The 21,249-nt window shown below is 43.6% G+C and overlaps 1 protein-coding gene across 1 annotated transcript in view; it reads right to left on the reverse strand.

The window, feature by feature from the left end:
• Positions 1-21,249, reverse strand: part of PTGFRN (prostaglandin F2 receptor inhibitor) — a 67,576-nt gene that overhangs the window by 45,385 nt on the left and 942 nt on the right. The gene's annotated exons all lie outside the window — the stretch shown is intronic.

Here is a 21,249-nt window from a genome sequence, read left to right on the forward strand (position 1 = left end):
CCTCTGGGCAGAGACAAACCATTATCTTTGCTCTGTGTGGAATGCACCACACCACTAGGATTAAACTGAACTTTTTGGGGATAAACAATTGGAATAGATAATTTCTAAATCTGCATCTACATTAAATAAAAATCGTATACTGAGTGAAAATCCAAGATAAAAAATCCTAGAAAGATCATATTAAAATACTAAAAGCTACTAGTTTTTTTACCAGCAGGTCTTTAAAGAGGACATAGCATGTAGCAGAGCTGATAAAGCTGGAAAGCTAAGAAAAAGCATTTTGTCAAAAGACTTTTTTAAAAGATGTATGAATAGCAATATCCATGTGTTTCACAAATCTGTAATTTGTATAATATATATGTATTTTAAAAAGGAAATCTGGAAACACTCCCTCCTCTCCCGAAAATAATTTCCACTATCATCACCCCTTTTTCCTCCCAAAGCAGAAAGCATTGATTTTTACTAGTGTGAAGTAATAATTTGTTTTCCAACTTATCTTTAATGTTAGGTAATACACAAAAAAACCTTTTAAAAATGCTAACAAATAAAAAAAGGGCTGAAGCCAACAGAAAGTCTTTTACTCTTCATTGACAATTACACTAAAACCAAAAAGTAAAGCAAGAAAAAGCACAAGCAGCTGTTTGGAGGTTTTGGGGGGGGCCAGTTTTCTTGGGTGATCATTCTGCCTTGCTTTTAGGTGTGAGCTTTTTTATTTGGTGTTTGGGATGGGGGGGGGCAGGCTGCAGGAGGTTTTTGTTGTTGGTTTTTTATGTTCTTTACCTGCTTAAATTTGGTGGCACTTGTCCACTGCAATGTTACCCAACACCCCACTCGTAACAGACAAGATCCTGTCTAAAGCCAAGTTAAATCTAAAGGGGATTGGAAAACGAAATTTAAAAAGCCAAATACTTTCATAACCTAGATATTAGTAATCTTAACCTCCACTTCTCCAAGAATTATTTTGGGGTTCACTTCAAATCTCCACGCACTCATTTCCTAACAAGCATTTCACAGGATGAGCAAAGACATCCCGGAGGCTTCAGCAAATGCAGCAACAGAGGCCCATCACAGAAGTCAGCAGCCACAACGCCAAATGACACAACACACACACACTTGGGCTCTCAAACTCTCCAGCTGGGATCCTGAAGGGCAGCTTCCCTCTGCCCGCATCTGCTGTTGTGAGAGATTATGGAAGGAGGTGGCTGGGCAGCCAGGCTGCTGGAACTGCTGAACAAGGCAGCATATGGCACTGGCCCACCTTGGCTCCACGCTTGACAACTGATTTGCAGCCACAGAAACCAGTGGGGGGATGGAGCTCAGTGTTTTAGAGCAATCCTTTTCGCCCGTAATTTAATTTTCTAACGCTCTCATCTTCACTGTAAATAATCTCCAAGCAAGCAGCCACATTAAAAATGCCAACAGCAGATGCACAGAGAACGGGTGTTATGGCACGGAAACGAGTGCCTGTGCCTTGTCGGCACATGTAGGTAAGCGCAGCAGCACAGCTACTGCCAGGTCTTTTTGCAGCAGATCTACTTGGACAGACTAACCAACTAGACCAAATTGGAAAACCAGGAACAGTTAGGAACAGATAACAGGCATTCCTGGTTTCAGGCTTAGTGCTCACTGCATCCCACTGTTTCTTTACATAAAGGTGAGCACAAAGATATGTACAGCCAGGCAGAGAGGACATAAGCTAACACAGTCACCTAACTTGTGCTCTAGCAACTGGTGCCCCCAGAGGACTTCACTTGGGCACCTACACAACCACCATATCTATACTGATGTCTGAAACCTGGAAAACTGGAGGCTGGTGTTTTCCAAGCCCTTCTCTCGAAGCCCATAGATCCAATTAAAGCCAAAAGCCAATTTCAGGTCATGCAGAGCAACAGTGTTTAGTATGTTAATCTCTGTGGAGCCTGCACGGTGTTTTTCTCCTGGATGACCAGGAACTGCACGCATGCGTGCACACAGAGAGTATGATTTAAGAGACATCAGGGCTCTTCCTCCTTTAAGACAAGATTTACATAACTAATTCTGTAATTGAGAACAGGACTGCAAGGTATTTACAGTACTTGATGCTGCTGAGCTTTCATTATTTGCTGTGGGAGAGACAATGAGACTCTCTTGCCCCAGAAAAGATAGGTAGTCTCATCTGTAGCATAAAAAAAAAAAAAAAGGAGACTGAATTACCCATTTCAGGAAGAAATATTTTCCATTACAGAATCATTTCTTACTTCCAAAGCAGGGGGTCAGTGGGGGCAAGAGAAGAAAAGAGGTCTGGGTAAGAAAAAAGATGAGAGGTCAGGGACATAAAACAACATCTAGAAGGCACACAGGGATTCCAGTCAAGGTCTCTGTGCAACCCCCACACAGACAGTTAAATAAAATTACCCCCAGATGGGTCTGCAAAACAGCTGGCTTTGAAAACAGGCATGCCACAGCACTCTTCATTATTTGAAAGGGACAAATACCAACACAAGACAGTTCTGGAAACACAGGGAAAAGCCTCACAAACAACATTCAAATCAATATGGCTGGTTTCATTAACACTCCTGAAAATTTAGAATAAAGTTTTAGGTCAGTGAAAGAATTCAAGATGGACTCCTTATTTCCTTCACTAATATTTGGGAAGAAAAAAAAAATCCCCATCACCAAGAAAATTAAGACTAGGACAACAGTCTACTTTAGCACTGGTACAGTCTAAAAAGAGAAAAGGCTGTAGAGGGCAGCTGGTGCTAAGCCCCCAAAAATCACATTCTGCATGTTTGGGGCATTGCAACACACCAAAGATCCAAGACACCTGAAGCACAGCAGATATGCTCCTAGAGTGACACTTCTGGTTCAGTTACATCCAAAGGAATACTAACTGCACACTCAGATGGCTTCCCAGTAAAAAGCAAAGTGCAGAAACTGGGACAATGAGGAGATTCACCTCAGAAATACAGCCAAAACGGTAATGAAGATGCAATCTGTGTGCTCTTAAAGGACTGTTCACATTTGAAGCTCAGTGTGGAAATGGAAACTCTTCCCTAAATCACAAATGTGAGCTAAAGCCATGAACTAAAGCCAGGATTTGAAATCCACCCACACTTCACAGCATCACTTATGCCTGCTCAACAAATTTAACAGCCAAAATTTCCAAAAAAGCATGCAAGAGTCAAAAATTTCCTGGCATTCAGTGCCTCCAAGAGCTTGAAGGCAAATTAGCTGTGTAATTAGCTGTCTGTGGCCCTGAATCCTACCTCTAGAAAGCTGTTCTCACATGTGAAAGGAAACAGTATTGTATGCTGCTGCTGTTTAATTTCCTGGAAGATTAATTTTACTGGACAGAAGAAGAGATTTTCTGGAACAGGTGGGCAGGTATGTGCATGTGGGCAACAAAAAAGAGATTCAGAAACCAGCAAAGCACTGAGCAAGCACCTGGTGAAATTCCACTCCCAATTGCCCAATCCTGGAGAAAAACAAACACTTCTACTTGTGACTTCTAGAGCAAGCAAAAAAAAAAAGAGAGGAAGAAAGAAGAAGCACTCTGCTCTTGTGTGAGTTAGCTAGTTCTAGAAAGGAAAAGGTTCAATTACCAAAAATGCCTGAGCATTAACCTTCTGGGGAACCAAGTCTCCTTGGTAAAGTTCCAGGCTCACAGTCCCAAGCCTTCCATCGCCTCTGAAAACCTTGCCCTGTATTCATTGCAGGTATTTTGTTACATCCAGTAGCAGAATAGCAAGGCTCACCAATTCAGCACCTGGCCGAAGAAGACCAGCAGTCTTTTCACATTCCCCATCACAAATTTAAAGTCCTTTCTCCCTTTAGATTATATGCCAGCAAGTTATCACTGTTATCTGCTTTGATTAAACTCGCAGCATTTGCCGCAGTACCTACTCTGGCCTCTACAATCAGTCCTGAACAGCCTCCCTGCTACACACAGGAACACGTAGCACTACAGATTGTCACACACGTTCAAGCTTCCAGGAAGAATGTGATGCAATTAGACATGAGAAAACCCACATGTAGCCACTTAATAAAGGACTATCACAGCACAGTACCACTTGGAGTCTTAGCAAAGTTTGGGGTTCAGTCTTTAGCTACCCATTTTCATTTAAGCATGCCCAAATACACATTTTAAAATGCTTCCTGTTATATTAAGGAATGTATGTCCTAGGTAGATACTTTGCTGCTGTCATTGGCATGCTATGCATTGAACAGTCAACATCAGAGGTGATGAAAGGGAAAGTTAACACACAAAGATCAGCTAATAGGTGCCAACACCCAGGACATTTCAGAAACCAACTTCAGAGGTGGCCAAATGCAACACCCATGAGCCAGCAAACACCTGCAGGAATTAGCCATGGTTAAGCACGTTAAGGCCAGGTTGGATGGAGCTCTGAGCAACCACAGTGGAAAGTGTCCCTCTCCATGGCAGGAGGGTTTGGAACTAGATGACCTTTAAGGTCCCTTCCAACCCAAACCATCCTATGACTCTGTGAGGATACCATCTGTAACTTAGGAAGCTTCCAAGCTACATATGATGAGATGATACATGAGGATAGTAATAGGCTGTGTTCACTCTTCGTTAGGTTTCCACTCGTGGGCACTGTCAGAGGCAAGACCTGAGGCTGAATACATCCTTCCCCTCTCTTCCACAGCCTCAGGAAGGAGGAGCTTGGAGGCACTACCCTTTTACCACTGCTGCTCCTCAGTGGCGCCCAGGCTGGGTTAATAGGCTGGGCCCAGCAGTGAGAACAGAGACAAAAAAAGGAATGAAACAACACAGAATTTTCAAGTAACTCCAAAATCAGAAGCGAGGGAATCCTTTTGAGCATGAAACAAGAGTGAAAGGCGGGTAGAGAACCAACATGACATTAAAATAGCAGGAGGAGGAGAATACGATTTTTGAAAGACACCCAGAGGGAAAATGCTTAATTGTTTCTTTTCTGCTCCAGTCTCCATGCAGAACTATTCTAGGTTACACTATTTAATAAGACAACCTACGCACAAAATAAGTAGCTGTTAATATTTGGGTGAAACTTGGGATATGCTGAAATTATTCGGTAACTAACACTTATAATCAGCTTACATTGAAACAGACAGCAGATTGCAGGCACCCCGGGCATCCTCACGTTTGCTGCGTCAGAAAGAACAGTTATGTCCCACAGCACATTGCTCAGCAGAACAAAAGACTCTGCATCCCAATGGACAGCACACCAGCCATCTTGTGGATCCTGCACTGGTGCACGTATGCAGCACAACAACTGCAGACAACACCTCAAGTACACATTGCAGAAGCAACAGTGCACTGCAGACTAAGCCTCAGAAGTCTCCAGCAACCCCTGTGTTGATGCAAACAAAATTTTAGTATCAGTTGAAATTATGTCTAGTGCAAACGCGGTGGCTGTCTAACACCATGAGAATGGGACTGGAAAGTACACCACCAATTTAGAAAGCCAAGGGTGCTAAAATTCACCTGGAGAGCTGTAGATGGATTTGGCCACAAACACTAGAATTGGCAGCCCACGCTTTTAAAGCATGAGAGAAAAGCCTCAGTAGCAGCTTTTAAGTACCTTTGGGATTTCTAGTGAACAGGTGTCTCCCTGAATTATCCCCTTCACTTGAGGGCAAACAGCCCTTGGGTAACAAAGGATGTACTCACTGCACAGAGAGCCAATGTTCCCCAGAGGTACTTCTCACTGGGCCCAGAAAGCCAAAGCATGAAACACTCCCGTCCAACGAGCAGAGCAAGCCCTGATCCCTGTGCCAGAAGACATCCTGGAAGCCATGCCAAGGCAAAGAGACCTGTTCACCAGCCTTAGCACTAGAGACCACATGAACTGACACATCCCTCCAAATGCAAGCACAAAACATAGACCCATACGTAAGGAAACAGAAAGAAATCAGAAATGTGACATATATTTGTACCATACCAACCTAAACCGAGGAGGTGTTCATTTGGCACCTAAGCCCTTAACTCAGGCTGTAAAAAAATGAACTGAAAGCCTGATCTCAAAAGCATTAACAAAAAAACCCAAAAAACCCAAACCAACAAACAAACAAAAAACCAAATAAAAAGATAAGCAAGTAAGAGATTGAACTCTGTGCAGCACCAAGCAGTTCTCCTTGCTCACATACTTCATGATAACATCTGAAAAGATAGCATTGTTTAAGAAGCCAGTGCTATAGCTAAGCCCCCTTGGGCAAAAGAAAAGGAGTAATGCCTTCATTAATGCTGAGAAAGAAGCACGGTATACATGTACTCAGACTTCTCAATGGATGGTTTAAAAATAAAGTATCTTCCTCCCAGGTCTACACCTAGCCCTGTCCAATGTCAGCAATACCTAACAATAAGACTGACAAGCCTTTCATAAATAAATACAACAAAACTGTTTATTTCCCTTTTAATTTCTTCACTGTTCATAAATTCACACTTTAAAGCTTCTAAGTACTACTTATACACCCTGCTCAATTTTTATTTTACTACACCACATAACCAACTGGGTTTCTCTCTTGCTGGAATGGCAGTCATAAGTCATGTTAACAGCACCACTACCCTATAGAAAATTTGTTTATTATTAGAGAGCAATCAGTATTACTACTGTTACAAGAAAATAACAAAGTACCTAAAAGGCGCTCCTGCTGCTAGTGAAGATCTACATAGAAGGTACTCACTGAATTTTCAGGGCTCTAGTTAGCTATACAGCTTTCATCTCACCTCCTGCCTCCTCACTTAATTTTTCAGGAAAAAAGAACAGGTCTTTAGAGATTAATATGCTGAAAAGCATTTCCCAGGAGCTTAAACCTGTTCAAATCCACACCACCAAATTATGACGTTTGAAAGAATTCAAGCAGAAGAGCACCCACCTTAATGCAATGCAAGAGCAGCCTACAAATGCCTCCACTGTTTGTAGTTTTATAGCCTAAGCCTACCAGGAGTGAAAATGCAGGGCACAAAGCACACAACTAGATCATGTTTTGCCTTTCCCCAGACAAAACAGAGATTATTTCAAGATCTTTATTCCTTTCACAAGGAATAAGCAAGCCTTGGACAAGGGATTGCTAGGAAGTTTTAAAGTGCAGAAGTCCATTCTGTCCCTAGATGGAAAAGCAGCACTCTTTGCCTTTATTGTAAAAGGATATCCTCTTTACCAAAGAGAATTGTGTTAAAAAAAAAAAAAAAAAAAAAAAAAACCAAAAAAAAACAACCAAAGAAAAACCCCAAAAAAACCCCAGCTTAATATTTGAGTAATTATCTTCCCTGGGCAGTTCTAAGGTATTTATATTTCTGCCTACCCTGTTCACATCACTTCACTTTCATCTCTTAGCAGTTCAATGCAAGAAATTCACTACCTGTCCATCACCTACAATTGCTCAGTACAATCAGTGAGTTCTCCCAGAATTCTCCGAGATCCTATTGAAAAAATCTCTCTACTGATGAAAAGAACCATCTTCATTAATCCACCTGGCAGATGTATTCTTCCCTTCTAATCATTATGTGAGTTTACAAATCTAACAAAGCAGTACTCACATCACATTATTCAGATTACAAAGCCTCTGGGAAAAGAAGGCTGTTGGGCATGGTGCTGTAAATCATCAAAACCACTTCTTACTCCTAGCTGATACTCACTTTAAGAAAAGGTATGTACACAGCTGACTGCTAGGAAAGAGTAACAGGCATGGTCAGTCAGCTGGTTATCACTGAAACAAACATTGGTTAAGCAGAAGAACTCAATAATCAGAACCCTGTTTTCTGCAGGAAGGATTCATATTTATACAGGGCAGCTCAAACTTTGAGTGAAACCCACCCAGAGTATTGTAAGCCAAGGCTGTAAGCTATCTGCAGAGAGCCTGAAACAACAGCAGAGGCAAAAGCTGCATCCTTGAATGTCAACACTAGAAGCCAGTAACAAATTTAACATCTCTATTGTGGACTGTTTCAGGATTTATGTATTTTTATGGAAATGCACAACAGTTGGATATTCAACTGCAGTTATCACAGTCAGACGAAGTCCATGAGGCAGTACTGGGGTTACAAGAAACATTCTGCATGAAAAGCTTAAAATAAGGCTTCCTAGTTTCTGCCAGCAAAGAGAAGAAAACAGACTTTCTCAATCTAACTTCACAAGCTCCTGCTAAGCCTGGATGTCACACAGTTAAATGTTTGTCCCTATTTCATCCTTAAATGCCAGAAATACCAAAGGACAAGGAAAAAAACATTCACAGAATCACAGAGTATCCCAAGTTGGAAGGGACACATGAGGATCACCAAGTCCAGCTCCTGGCCCTGCGCAGGACACCCCACGAGTCACACCATGTGCCTGAGAACATTGTTCAAACGCTTCTTGAACTCTGTCAGGCTTGGTGTTGTGACCATGTCCCTCAGGAGCCTGTTCAGTGCCCAATCACCCTCTGGGTGAAAAACATTTTCCTAATATCCAAGCTAAACCTCCCCGACAACTTCAGGCCAATCCCTTGGATCCTGTCCCTGGTCACCAGAGTGAGCAGATCGGTACCTGCCCCTCCTCTTCCCCTCACAAGGAAGCTGTAACTGCAACGAGGTTCCCCCTCAGTCTCCTCTTCTCCAGGCTGAACAGAACAAGTGACTTCAGCTGTCCTTGTATGGCTTCCCCACCAGTCCCTTCACCATCTTCATAGCCCTAATGCCAATTAGTTTCTATCTCAACATAAAAAATTTCTGTAACAATCAGAGGTAGCTGATGCTAAGGAGGGGGAATCCAGAAATGGACAGCGGAATTTCTATACGACCCCCACCAAAAATTCAAAGAACGTTCTGCCAACTATTTCATTTTTAGAGCTCACTCAATTTTAAACTCCAGTTTTATTATTACTTGGGACTTGTGACAGGAGCTTCCATGCAATACATAATTCAGCATTCATGTGGCAAAAATCATCAAAATTACAACAAGTCACAGAATAACTGTGTAACAGAGTAGCAGTATTTATGTAACCACAGTAATAAAAGGCAATATTCTTTAGCTAGCTTTCATCAGACCCGCTGTTACAGTGAGAAGAGATGGCATACATGTCCTTTTTCTGAAACAGAAACAATAAGAAACTTCTGTAAAGTTTCACAAGCACCAAGATCCTATTGAAAAAACCTCTCTACTGTTACACCTTTGCTATCATTCTGCCTCAATGAGCTCAAACACAGCTCAGCTCATGCCCTACAGCCTCTTATAGTTCTGCCCATCACAAGTGTACACTCCAGTGCTTCTACCCACAGTGACTTTCCTGCAGAACACAACACCCCAAGATGACCTGACAAAATCCTTGCTGGCCTTCACACTCCTGATGCTGCAAAGAAGACTATTTAGGTAGAAGTGGATTCAAATGGAAGAAAAAAAGGCAGGCAAAAGATGACTTCATGCACAGAAACAGATGTTCAGAAAGAGGGCAAGAGAGAGATTCTACTCTCCTAAGAATGCCAACAATATGTACCACCAGATGAGCACAATTCTGTCCAAGTGCTATTCAGGTTTCCCAGCAGGTATTCACTGCCCTTCACCTACTTCAATACAAAGCACACGTGCCATCTTTTCCACAAAAAAGCAGAACCTCCTCAGTACAGGCAGGCTAGCTAGGAGACAGTCTCAGGCTCCCGTGGCAGAGGCTGCTGAAGCAGACCCACAGGTCCCCTGAAGCTGCCACCAACCCTCCAAGCCACACTCAGTGCATGAACCGGGCATCTCTAAGAAATGCCACAGCAGAACAAGAACACTGGCAAGCCACACTTGCTCATCTTCAGAGAGTGTCCAAGCCCAGCCTGACTTAGCCAGACACACCACTGCCTCTGAGGAACTACTGAATATCTGTTTGAAACATGGTAAATGTAACAGGAGCAGATTTATATCAAATTACAAGGGAAGGGTACATGCAACTGCCTGTGAGGAATTTAAAGATCTTGCAAAGACACAGAAACAGTCATCAGACCATTTCCTGTCATCATCTGGTGACATACATCCAGGACAACACAGAGGTCTTAAAGGTGGGGCATTAATTACCACAGGTTAAAGATCCCCTTGGCTCTATACATTGAGAACAACTGTCACTGCATGAGCCTTTCAAGTCTCTAATGCATGTAAAACCAGCAATTGCTGGGGGAGTGCAGAAGGAAGTGGGGATGTGAACTAGTACCAAGAAGCATTCAAGTAACTTTGCAGATCGAAGTTCTTCACTCATCCATGCAAACAAAACAGTCAAAACCAGCGCAGACAGGGCTGTCCCTCCTTGTCCATGTGTCAGCCACAGCCAACACACACCTGGCTGTTTTGGATCAGAAACTGGGTTCCCAGCTCACTCAGGAGCCAACCTCAGTTGCAGAGTTTTAATTCCAAGAAACATCTGTGTACTGATGACAGTCACCTGACCAAAGCCCTGTTTTGGACTGCAGTCAAAATCCCACAGCAACAAGGCAACCCTGACACTGGAGGATTAGTGCTGAGCCCAGACTGCATTCATGTGAGAGCAGAACTCACGCTGGACTGGGGCCAAACCCACATATGCAAAGCGTGTTGTCACCCCCATGCACCAATACCAGAAGTGCAACCAAAAAAAAAAAGAAAATACAGAAGGAGAAGAGAGCCAGCACATCACTTTGATGACAAATGCATGTTCCATCAAAGTCTGGGTAAGGGGACTCATTTCCTATTCTGGGTAGGAATTGTTAAAGCAAGGAAAGGACCCACCTTACAAGTTTGAGCTCTGCATCCACCTGTAGGTTACTGCCCTTGCCCAGATGCACAAAGAGGTTTAAGTGTCTCTCTACAGCATCAGACAGGGAGAAAAACCTCTCTATATACATACAAACTAAAAGCTGATGGCTCACATCAAGAGGAGGGCCAGTGAAAAATGCTTCAAAGTACTTTTAACAGCTACTTTCTAAGTAGTTTTGGCCTATCTCTGCTGATCCTTAAAGGCTTATAAAGCCAAGTATGGAACAGGCACACGCCCTGTGGCCTCTGGTCCTAAGCAGGAACAAGGGTACCATGAGAAGTCTCGTTTGTTCTTCGGCTATTTCGGAAGGACATCCCCACCCAGTAGCTCTATTCACAGCGCTGCAGCCTCCCCCTCAACCCTCCCTTTCAGAATTAAAAGGCAGACACCAGCAACAACTCAAATGCCACAGCATACCCTGCAGCCACATGCATCACACTTCAGTCCTCGTTTTAAACTCTGCAGGAGTCTACAATTAGATATTCCATTTACCTGCCAGTGGTGAGCAGAAAACTTTGCCTAGAAAACTATGGTATTTCAAGATTCAACTGCAGAGCTTTGAGAAACCTGCAGTTTTTTTACCAAGGCTGTTTTGTGGTGGTAACTGCCCCAGCACCACCATCTCATGCAGACATACAATTAACTAATTCTTCCATTTTAAAACAAGCTATTCACCCACTTTCCTTTCTCTGTGGAAAGCATGCCCTGCTCCAGTTTTCTCTTCTCCCTTTCCTTCTCCCACTTTTAATTTCAAGCAACAGCCATACTTCTGTGCCCAGACCCCTGGGTATACATATGCTATTTTCTCAACTTTTTTTTTTTTAATAGATAAAGCCACAGACCTAGGGATGTCATCAGCTTTGCAGTTATTGACAGGTGCCTATCAATACAGTTGCCAGCAGACAGGGCTCAGTCAATAGCTTTAGTGACCATTCAACCCTGTTTTGTGCTAAGACAGGGAAGACCCAGCCTCGTGTTACTTCCCACCTCCAATGAGTTGTCATGCTCTTTATTTTCTCACTGATGAGGCCACTTAAGGCTCCAAGCACTTAAGCCCTGCATGCCAAAAGGTACAGCATGCCTTGTCCAGAACCAAATCCTGAGATCAAACAGAAACAAGGCTGATGAGATACACTTCTTACTCTGCATTAATTTAAACCTCCCTATGAACTGGATGTGAACAGGAACACTGCACATACCCCATGAAGGCTCTTTACACAGAGCTGGGCTTCTGAAGAACATAACACTTCTTTTGGGGGAAGGTGGATGTTATCTGGGTAAATATTACGGGATGGTGCTCTGAAAACACAAAACAGTCTGTGGCAAAGGAAAATACATCACTTCTCCCACCCTCTAGTACTTGGAAGAGGATTAGAGTGCAGACAGAAAGACTAACACCTCACTGCTTATTCGAACAGTTTCCATTAACAAATAATTGCCTATTTTCACCTCAGTATTACTGGCTGCATTCAAGCACAAATACATGCACTGATTATACATGTGTTTCTGAGGGGGAAAAAGGGTATTGAAACTTAAATTACCATTCACAAATCAAGCAAACTCTGAATTTTTGCTCAAAATGAGTATGTTTGGTACCCTGAAAATCTAGGAAGCATCCTCTATTAGTTCAGCATCTGTTTCATATTTAGAAGCTATTCTTTGCAAATGCAGGGGTCACACTGCTTTTAAAGCAGCCTCTGCCAATTCTCTTTTGCGGGGCATATTTAATAGCGAATTCCACTGCCACAGGATCCACTGTGCAATAACGAAGGGTAGCGTGTCAATAGATGAAACTGCACACATCAATAAGGAGCTGGCAGAGGTCCCCGCGGATGCCTCTCTTGCAACAATCATTTTAATGCCTGTAGGAGAACAATGCATTACAGCCTGCTCAGAGATTCCCCACAGCCACACTGCATCAAAGGCCGATGAAACACGACGCTAAATCTCTGCACTTGGAGCCAGCAGTGGAACATGCACGGAAACAAAGTCCTTTACATTGGCAATTATTCTTTTTAGGACTGGCAAACCTAAGCGGAGCCAGCTTTTGTCGGAACTGGACTCTTGCTAACCAACACGACCCCCCAGCAATGGTTCCACCAAACTCTTTTTAAAGGCTACTGATATGGCAAGAAGAAAGTGACTCAAAGAGCATGAAAGCACGCAAATTGCAGTCGTGAAGCAAGCACTGAGCAGCACAGTTAAACCACGTCTTTAAGAAAGGCAGAAAGGCAAGTCCAGACTAATCAAGCCTGTTAAACAGAAAGAGTGGAATAAGAGCAGCTACAGCAGCAGGAGTTGTTTTACAGCCAGTGTGAAGTAAAGAATGGTGATGGATATCTGGGAAAAAAAACCCTGAGAGAAGAACTGAAGCCAGAGAACAAAAGTTAAAAGCAACACAAAGTTTACATTGATTTTTTTTTTCCAGACTACATTTAAGAAAGATGATATATATACTTTGTGTGCTACAAGCAGCAGACTCTCACAGCAGCTCTGATCAGTGATCCACACAGACCAGTACATCACTCCAGCACTGGCCAATTTGGCAAAAGGAGAGAAAAAAAGAACAGAAGGGGGGAAGAAAAAAAAAAAAAAAAAGGACTTCACACACTTTCAGAAGTCTGAAACTGGAATTAAAAGGAGTGTTCTGTTTCTCCACCCCCAGCTGCAGTTGTAATCCTTTGACACCTTACAAGCAATGACAGAATGCTTTCTCTAGGGACCTGAGACTAATTCCCTATTAAGCTTTTACAAACTGACGCTTTTCCAAGTCTTATAATGTGGCCAAATTTGGACATTTTCCTAAGAACAGCAAAAGCCACATTCTTGATGCAGAGTTAACACTTCAGCCAAATTTCCAGTTCTTGTTCTAAACCATGGTTGTGCTAGAACTTCTAAACTTGGCAGCTGAGATTATTATTGGTTCAAGAGTGACAAGAAAGAAATGACTAGAACCTGCAAGAATCAAAAAAGAAAAAAAAATTCCCCCTGCTGCCTCCCCAAGTGTAACTACCGGAAGTACTGCAGCTCTTTAAGGAAAGAGGTAGTTGAGGGGAGCAGTATTTTCTGGGGGAAAAAAAAGCCAACCTGTGGGAGACATCCAGCCCAGAAAATTTCAGCATGAATGCCTGAAGTCTTGCAGAATAATAAACAATTTAAGAGATGGCACTCATAACAAACAGTAACAAGCAGATATGCTACAGGCATTGCTGCCAGCCCTGCTTATTGGCAGCTGTGACAGATTGCCTGGGAGCTCCAGTCTTTAATTAGTTCTCATTCCTGAAGTTCACAAGTCAATTAATTCTAAAAACCACCCTCAGATTCTTTTCTAAAGGAAATCCTGTCCAGGATTCTCTGCCTTTCTTACCTCTTCTTCCCATAGCTCAGCTAACAGTTCAGATCCTTTAGAGCATCCACGCAAATTCCATCTGGCCGTGGAGATTATCACCAGTCAAATACTTCGGCTTGCTTCAGCAATTCTTCATATTTCTGCAGCAGTATTTTGCCACTGCTGCCTATAACAGACAGTGTTCCCCAGGCTGCTTCTTCAGCCCCTCTTTCCCCACAACTTGCCTCCTCCAGTGTAATGAAAATGAGCACCAACTGCAGCACTCCAGTGCCAGTTTCAAGCAGTCCCCACGGCCATTACATCGACTCAAATCTACAAGCACTACCATATTGCTTTGTAACTTTTCCAAGACTCAACAAAGGCATTTGGCAAAACAGGCTCTACCTTCTACCTAGCTCACTTTAAACTCGGTAGTCAAAGCTGGTAACAGTTTCCACTGGTAACCCAGCTTTGAAACCACTTTCAACTCTGGAAGGCACAAAAAAAAAAAAAAAAAAAAAAAAAAAAAAAAAACCATCCTTTTTTCTGTCTCAGACTTCATTGAGAAGGAAACAGTTATGCTTTACAGTTATAAAAGCTTACATGTAAATGAATAAGCCAGTTTCTGATATGAAATTCAAAAAACCTAAGAAACTTTAAGTCCCTTAATTTCTGTCTTGCTTCTTACCCTATTTTACATATGCTGATTATCTGGAAAGACATTATTCAAGACTTTTGGCACCTTAGCAGCTATTTGCCAGTTTATCCAAAAGCAGTTTGGTCTGAAACTGACTTTATACCTTTGCCCCTTGAAAAACACAAGGTGTATTAAAAGTTTCTCATTATTTTTAAAGCCTCTTCTCAGTAGATATTCAAGTCTTCTTATTCAAAGATAATTGAAATTTTAGGGTCTACAGAGAATCAACTGATTAAAAAAAAAAAAAAAAAAACAGAAAGGAAAACCTGAGAACCATTGATACAAGTATATAGATACTGTCGGTGATTGAATGACGGACCCAGACCGGCAGGGAATCCGAATCGTTTATTCAAAGCAGGGAGTTGCTTTTATACACTTCTCTAAGGCACAGCACTTCCTTCTATGGCGTGACCTATCCCATGTTGCCACAGCAGCAATGCACTTCCTAAATGTCCTTCGATGGGGTGGTCACTCATTCTTCACCCGTCCCTCAGCTCCAGGCAGGCTCCTCTCCATAGGGGTCTGCCCTGTGACACCTCTTCCCCCAGAGTCCAGTGGAGACAAGCCTCTCTGTGTGCCACCATGCGCTCCTTTGTACTGCCATGTGCCTCTGCAGGCAGGTTTTACAGCTCACAACCCAACTCTACCTTATAAATCCCCATAATTCCCCCTTTTCTGTTTTATACAATTAAGAATTATGGTAGCTATCAAACAGATAAAACTTTGAGAAACAATGTAAAGTTGTCTAAAGCTTTTACCATCACTCAGAGTCTGCAGCTGCTGGAAGGTCCTGTTTCACAGTGAAGACTTGCAGAGTCTTTCCTAGGCAGGACTTTCAAGTTTACTTTGAAAGAGGGTCCAGCTTTTTTAAGATCAAATTACCAAGTCAAAATGACTTGATTACACTTTTAGGGCAGAAACACCTGGGTCTGATGGTATAACTTCCAGTCAGCCAGGGCTAGGGCTTGGCCAGAGCCTTAAGCCTTGACTGAGAGGGCTTCTCTAAAATACTTATAAAATTGCTTAAAAACTTTATTAATATCATTCTGAATGCCACTGAAAAATTAAGAACATGTAAACTTCTTGACAGTCTTTCACAGGGGCCACACCCCATTTCTGCATCTCCCCCCTTTTCTGAGGGGGAACACGCTACAAGGACGGGACTCCCCGACTCCAGCCACTTGCCGCGACCCAGTGCCGCGTGGCGCGAGCCTTTCTACGGTACAGTCCAACTTCCCTCCAGGGTCAAACGGTTCGGGGGACGAGGGGCCATCTTCTGGCTCTCTTCCCACAGCCCCAACAGACTTATGGTCACTCACTGGTGACGCAGAAGGGCTCAGCACAGCTGCTGCGGTGGCACAAGCATCTGTCTTTCTTTGGTCTCTGGGTGCCACCTGCGCTGTGAGCGCCTTGCACAACTCGGGTCCCACAACGCGTCTTCTAAAGCGTCCCATCTCAGAGGATCAAAAGTATTGGTCCTATCTAAAGTTGAGCCACAGTTTTTTGCCCAGAACAAGAGTGTGTTCAAATCCGTAGACTTAATTTTGCCGCCGTGTTTCTTTAAAATCTGTTTTAACATCTCTGGGACGTTCTGTTCCTGGGATACTCCATCCCCTAAGTCCCCCATGGCTCACCTACAACTTGTAGGGATTATCGCTGGCCAGCACTCCTGCTTCTTGCAGCAGCACTTCAAGTCCCATGGGGCTCACCGACGGACGCGCAGATAGGCGTATAATAAACTACTCACACGGGGCACCATTTGTCAGCGATTGAATGATGGACCCAGACCAGCAGGGAATCTGAATCGTTTATTCAAAGGAGTGAGTTGCTCTTATATACTTTTCCAAGGCACAGTGTTTCCTTGTATGTCGTGACCTATCTCGTGTTGCCACATCAGCAACACACTTTCTCAATGTCCTTCACTCGTCTGTCAGCTCCTGGCAGGCTCCTCTCCATAGGGGTCTGCCCTGTGACACCTCCTCCCCCAGGGTCTAGTGGAGACAAGCCTCTGTGTGCTGCCATGTGCCTCTGCAGGCAGGTTTTACAGCTCACAGCCCAATTCACTCTTATAATTCCCCACAGACACCATCTCCCTGATATAAGCTTATTTCTTCTTTAGAAGAGAAAATTTTAACAACTTCAAACCTGCTTATGTCACAGTCTCTCCCTGCCTTGTTAGATCCAGTTTTGAGGTACCTTGAGCAGGTTAGGAACTGGGGTCATGCACGAAACTGCTTATTATTCTTGGACAGAAATGGAAACGTTGGTATGCCTAGACAATTTTCACCTCACAGGTCTCTATAAAACAGACTTTATCGCTTACTATCAGAGATCTGAGAGAGCAGAACAAATATCAGGGGCCTAGTAACATCTCCAATAAAAATCAAAACCAAAGTATTAAACAGATATTTTTATTTGCATTGCAATATACAGTCTGACTTTATACTCTATCTAATATCTTTCTTTTGAAAGTACTGAAGACTTTTATAGACACTGACATAACCCCTAGTTTGACCCAGCTCACGTTAGTAATGTTTTCCTCAAGTTCTTTCCAACTTAGCTTTCAATGGATTGACTTCCATACATAGTCTGAAAGAACTCGCATTTTCAGACAATGTGTCCCCTTTCCCTTCCTTCTAAAACAAAGAACTTCACACGCCATAAAATACATCACTGAAAGGCATTTAAAACCAGACAATTGAAATGCTCACTTTCTAAAAATACCTTACTGAGATATATACTCATTTCCCTACTAAAAAAAATATACATTTCTGTTTTGCAGGTTAGTGTTTGACAAGGATTATGGAGATTGGAAAAAAAAACCCAACCCAAAACAAGAAACAACCACACAGAAACAAATCAACCCATGAATACATTAGATGTGAAAGCTGAAATATCAAATGTCCCTGAATGTTTGTTTATACAACTAGATGGATGGATATACATTATTTCTTAAGCACATTCCACTCTAATCAAGCATGTGGCTGCATTTTTAAATGACCCCTACTGCTTACTTCAAATCTTATTCAGGCAGGTTTATACCTCAGTTCAGGGATTAGAGCCAAATACAACAGAGGCTACCTAAAGAGAGCAAGCTGTTGCTATGTTGAAATGTAGCCATTGAGAAACCTGGGGAACAAGGTCGAAGAATTTCAGAAAAAGCACCCAGACTCCCTAAAAAGCAGCCCCAGACAGGCACCTACAAAGATGCAAGAGAGCCAGAGAAGGTGACTAAGCTATCATCTACCAACCCTAAAGAGCACAGGATGTAAAGGAACAAACACTCACTACACTGCTCGCCCTTCGATTCCCACATGTTCCCGCAGCCTACACACCAAGAAAATGCATCAGCATGACAAAGCCACAGGGAAAGCGCTTCCTCCTCAGCAACACCACCTGCCCTTCAGCGCCTCACCAACCCAGTTCCAACGCTCACTACGTGCTCCTAGTGTCTTAGCAGTCTGCAGTTCCCCTTTGGAAGCCTTTTGAGCCACCTCCTAAGTCGCAAGAGATAGGCAGGTCTAGCTGTCAGCCTTCCCTGAGTACCAGTGAGGATCTGAGCCTGCCTCCTTCCAAGAACAGGCAAGCAAAGGCCACAGGGCCAGCCCTGGGCTCACCCGCAGGTGAGCAGGCACCAGCAAGGGAGCAGGGAGCAGATTCCACTCTAACATACCTTGAACACTCCGTGGGGAATCATCCTTACATCGCCTCCCTGCCCTAAACCTTGAGGCTCTCCCATTTTCTAACGCTTCCACTTTAGCTGCAAATGCAGGAAAAGATTAAAGCATGCTTTTCCTTGAAGTGCATGATCACAATAACTTACACTAATTACCAAAAGCCTTCTATTGCAGAGCTTGAATTAAACCTTGATTCAAATGACTAATTGTTGTAGCTTCTGAGGAAAAGAAACAAAAATAATTTCAGACACGAGATGCAGGAAACAAGTCCATTCATCTAAACACACATCCTGGGGTTCTGGCATGCTGGAACTGACTTTCATCATAGCAGACAGTGAGTGCCACACAGGTCTAAAGGGTGAGTAAGAAAAAGGCAATCTCTGGGAAACCCATTATCAGCGGTTTTCCCCCAGGATCTGCTGAGTACATGCTCTCCTCACGCCCATAGCATTTAAACAAAAACCTTTTTTTTTTCAGATCCACTGAAATTATTACCTTGAACCTCAAACAAGAGCCAGGGAAAAAAGCCCAGGAGGTGGAATGCTTATTGTTTACTTTACAGTCTGAGCCCTGGAAACAATCAGATACTTGGTTTGGTTTTTGGCTGTCTTGTCCTAAGAGATGTTTTGGTTTCCAGAGCATTTCACAGGTTGGTTAGGTAGATTGGCTGCAGAGTGAAATCACACATGAAACAGACAGAGGAAAACGCTTTCATTGTGCCCTCCCTTCTCAGGATGTAGCCACACCAGAGGAGGGAAGAAAAGAGAGAGCAGATCAAGCCTTAGTATCAGGATCCACAATCTCCTTACCAAACAGATTACAACTGTACTGGATCAAGAAGAAAGGATGATAAAACATTCTCATTTGTCACAGCCAAATACTTCAGCGATTTGCATCCTTTTGCTGGATTATTTTGTAAATATCTGAAGAAAACAGTCAAGTCTAAGTACTCACAAGGGATAAGCTTGTCTATGCTTCAGCTCCTTCCCTCCACCTCCCTCATACAAGAATTCCTCAACACTTGCAGCAAAAGCCCCAAACCTCCTCTCCATTAAAGAGCTGCTAGAAAAGGCTCACAGAAGCACACTTCTTCCATCCAGAGTGAGAAAAAGACCACTTTCCAAACCTCTTAACCTTTGGAATATTTCATAGAAGTGACCAAGTAATGGTATCAGAAGATAGGCACACTACAACGCACACCACAAGTATGACTAAAGTTCAGAGATTTTTCTGCACACAAAAGCACTTTGAATTTTAAAAGCACCATTCCAATTACAAAAAAAAATCCCCAAGAGACAGCTCAGAACATCTAGACAAACCAGATCATGAACAATGGCCATGTATCTCTGCATGCACACTTTAAGTTCTTCTAATTATTTCATCTTGAATGAAGAAGGCAACAACTTTCCAGTTGTGCGTCATTCTTAATAGTTTTTACTTTTTGCTGCATGACCTTGAGCATCTGAGAGTCTTGATTTTCTGCTTGTCCTACTAAACCATTCTCTTGAAAAATCTTATTCCCTTTCTGTTTCTAAACAAAAACACTGAAGGTGAGCTCTCCAGCTCTTGACTGTTTCCCCAGCTGGCAGAATGCCAATATTGTAAAGATAAACGAGATGACTAACCTCAGCTGCAAGTAAGAGAAAGCACAGTGGACACCTTTGTCTGGTAGGATCTTGCAGACAGAAAACCCTCTGCCCCAATTGCCTACAAGCAGCCTCAGGAAAGAGACTAGGACAAGCCCAGGTTTAGGGAGCTGACTTTTCAACTGCAACTCTCAGGTCTGCAGACCTGGTTATGAAAGATTCAACAGCCAAAAAATGAAGAAAGTGCTCTGGCAGACTTAATTAAAACAAAAGTCACAGCAAAGTCAAAAGTGCAAGCACAAACTAAGTCAGCGAATAGAGTTTTGTTTGAAGAAGAATGTTGGCAGTGTGGGGCTGGGGTACTGTTTAGTTACTCCTTCCACCTGAAATCTGGAAAATGCTCCCACTACCTGCAATTAATCAAGTGCTCTGAGTCACGAACTACATAGAGTAACTTGTAGGACTTGTGGTGAGTAACTTGCTCACCAGCACCTGAGGTCCCTCTGGCTGCCCAGAGCCCACACAAAGCCACTTAAATACTACTAACACAGAACTACCTTACCCGAACTGTCTTCTGGTGCTCTACTTACTGCTACTTCTGCAATAGGGTTAGCAACAATGCTACAAGTACAAGGCTGGGGAAAAAAGGAAAAAAACAAAAGTAAAAAACCCCACGACAACCCACCACCCACCCTTTTGTGTAGCGCTCGCTTGTCTTTATTCCTGCACGCTGCCTGGCTGGCACTGACACCAGTAAGGAACAATGCCACATGTCACGCTAACGACAGCTACACAATTACCTGAACACGGCATAAACCATCACCTACACGCTATCTCCTAGCGGGAGAACTTCCCGGCAGAGGCAGCAAACCCCAGGAGCCCGGCGGGGAGGGCGCAGGGGAAGCGCCGCTCCCCCGGCACCCCGTGTGCCCGGCGAACCCGAGAAGGGCGCGGGGCCCCTCTCGCAGCCCCTCGGGGGACAGGCAGGAGGAGGGTCCCCGCCTCAACGAGCGCCTTCATCTCCGCCAGGTGAGATTTCAGAGCGAAGGAGCGCTCTCACCTCACCGCGACCACAGCCCACGCACCGGCTCCTTCACGAGCAACTACGGCTCCACCGCCACGTTCCGCGGACCCCGGCAGCCTGCGGGAGCCCCTCTCGGCGGGGAGCCACTCCCGCTCCGAGGAGGCCCCCTGAAGTTTCGGGGGAAAACCCGGCAGCGATCCCCCGGAGGGGGG

The sequence above is a fragment of the Corvus kubaryi genome, unplaced genomic scaffold (genome assembly GCF_017639235.1).
Source record: "Corvus kubaryi isolate FWS band 111438036 unplaced genomic scaffold, C.kubaryi_AGA036_p1.0 37391, whole genome shotgun sequence".
Lineage (NCBI taxonomy): Eukaryota > Metazoa > Chordata > Aves > Passeriformes > Corvidae > Corvus > Corvus kubaryi.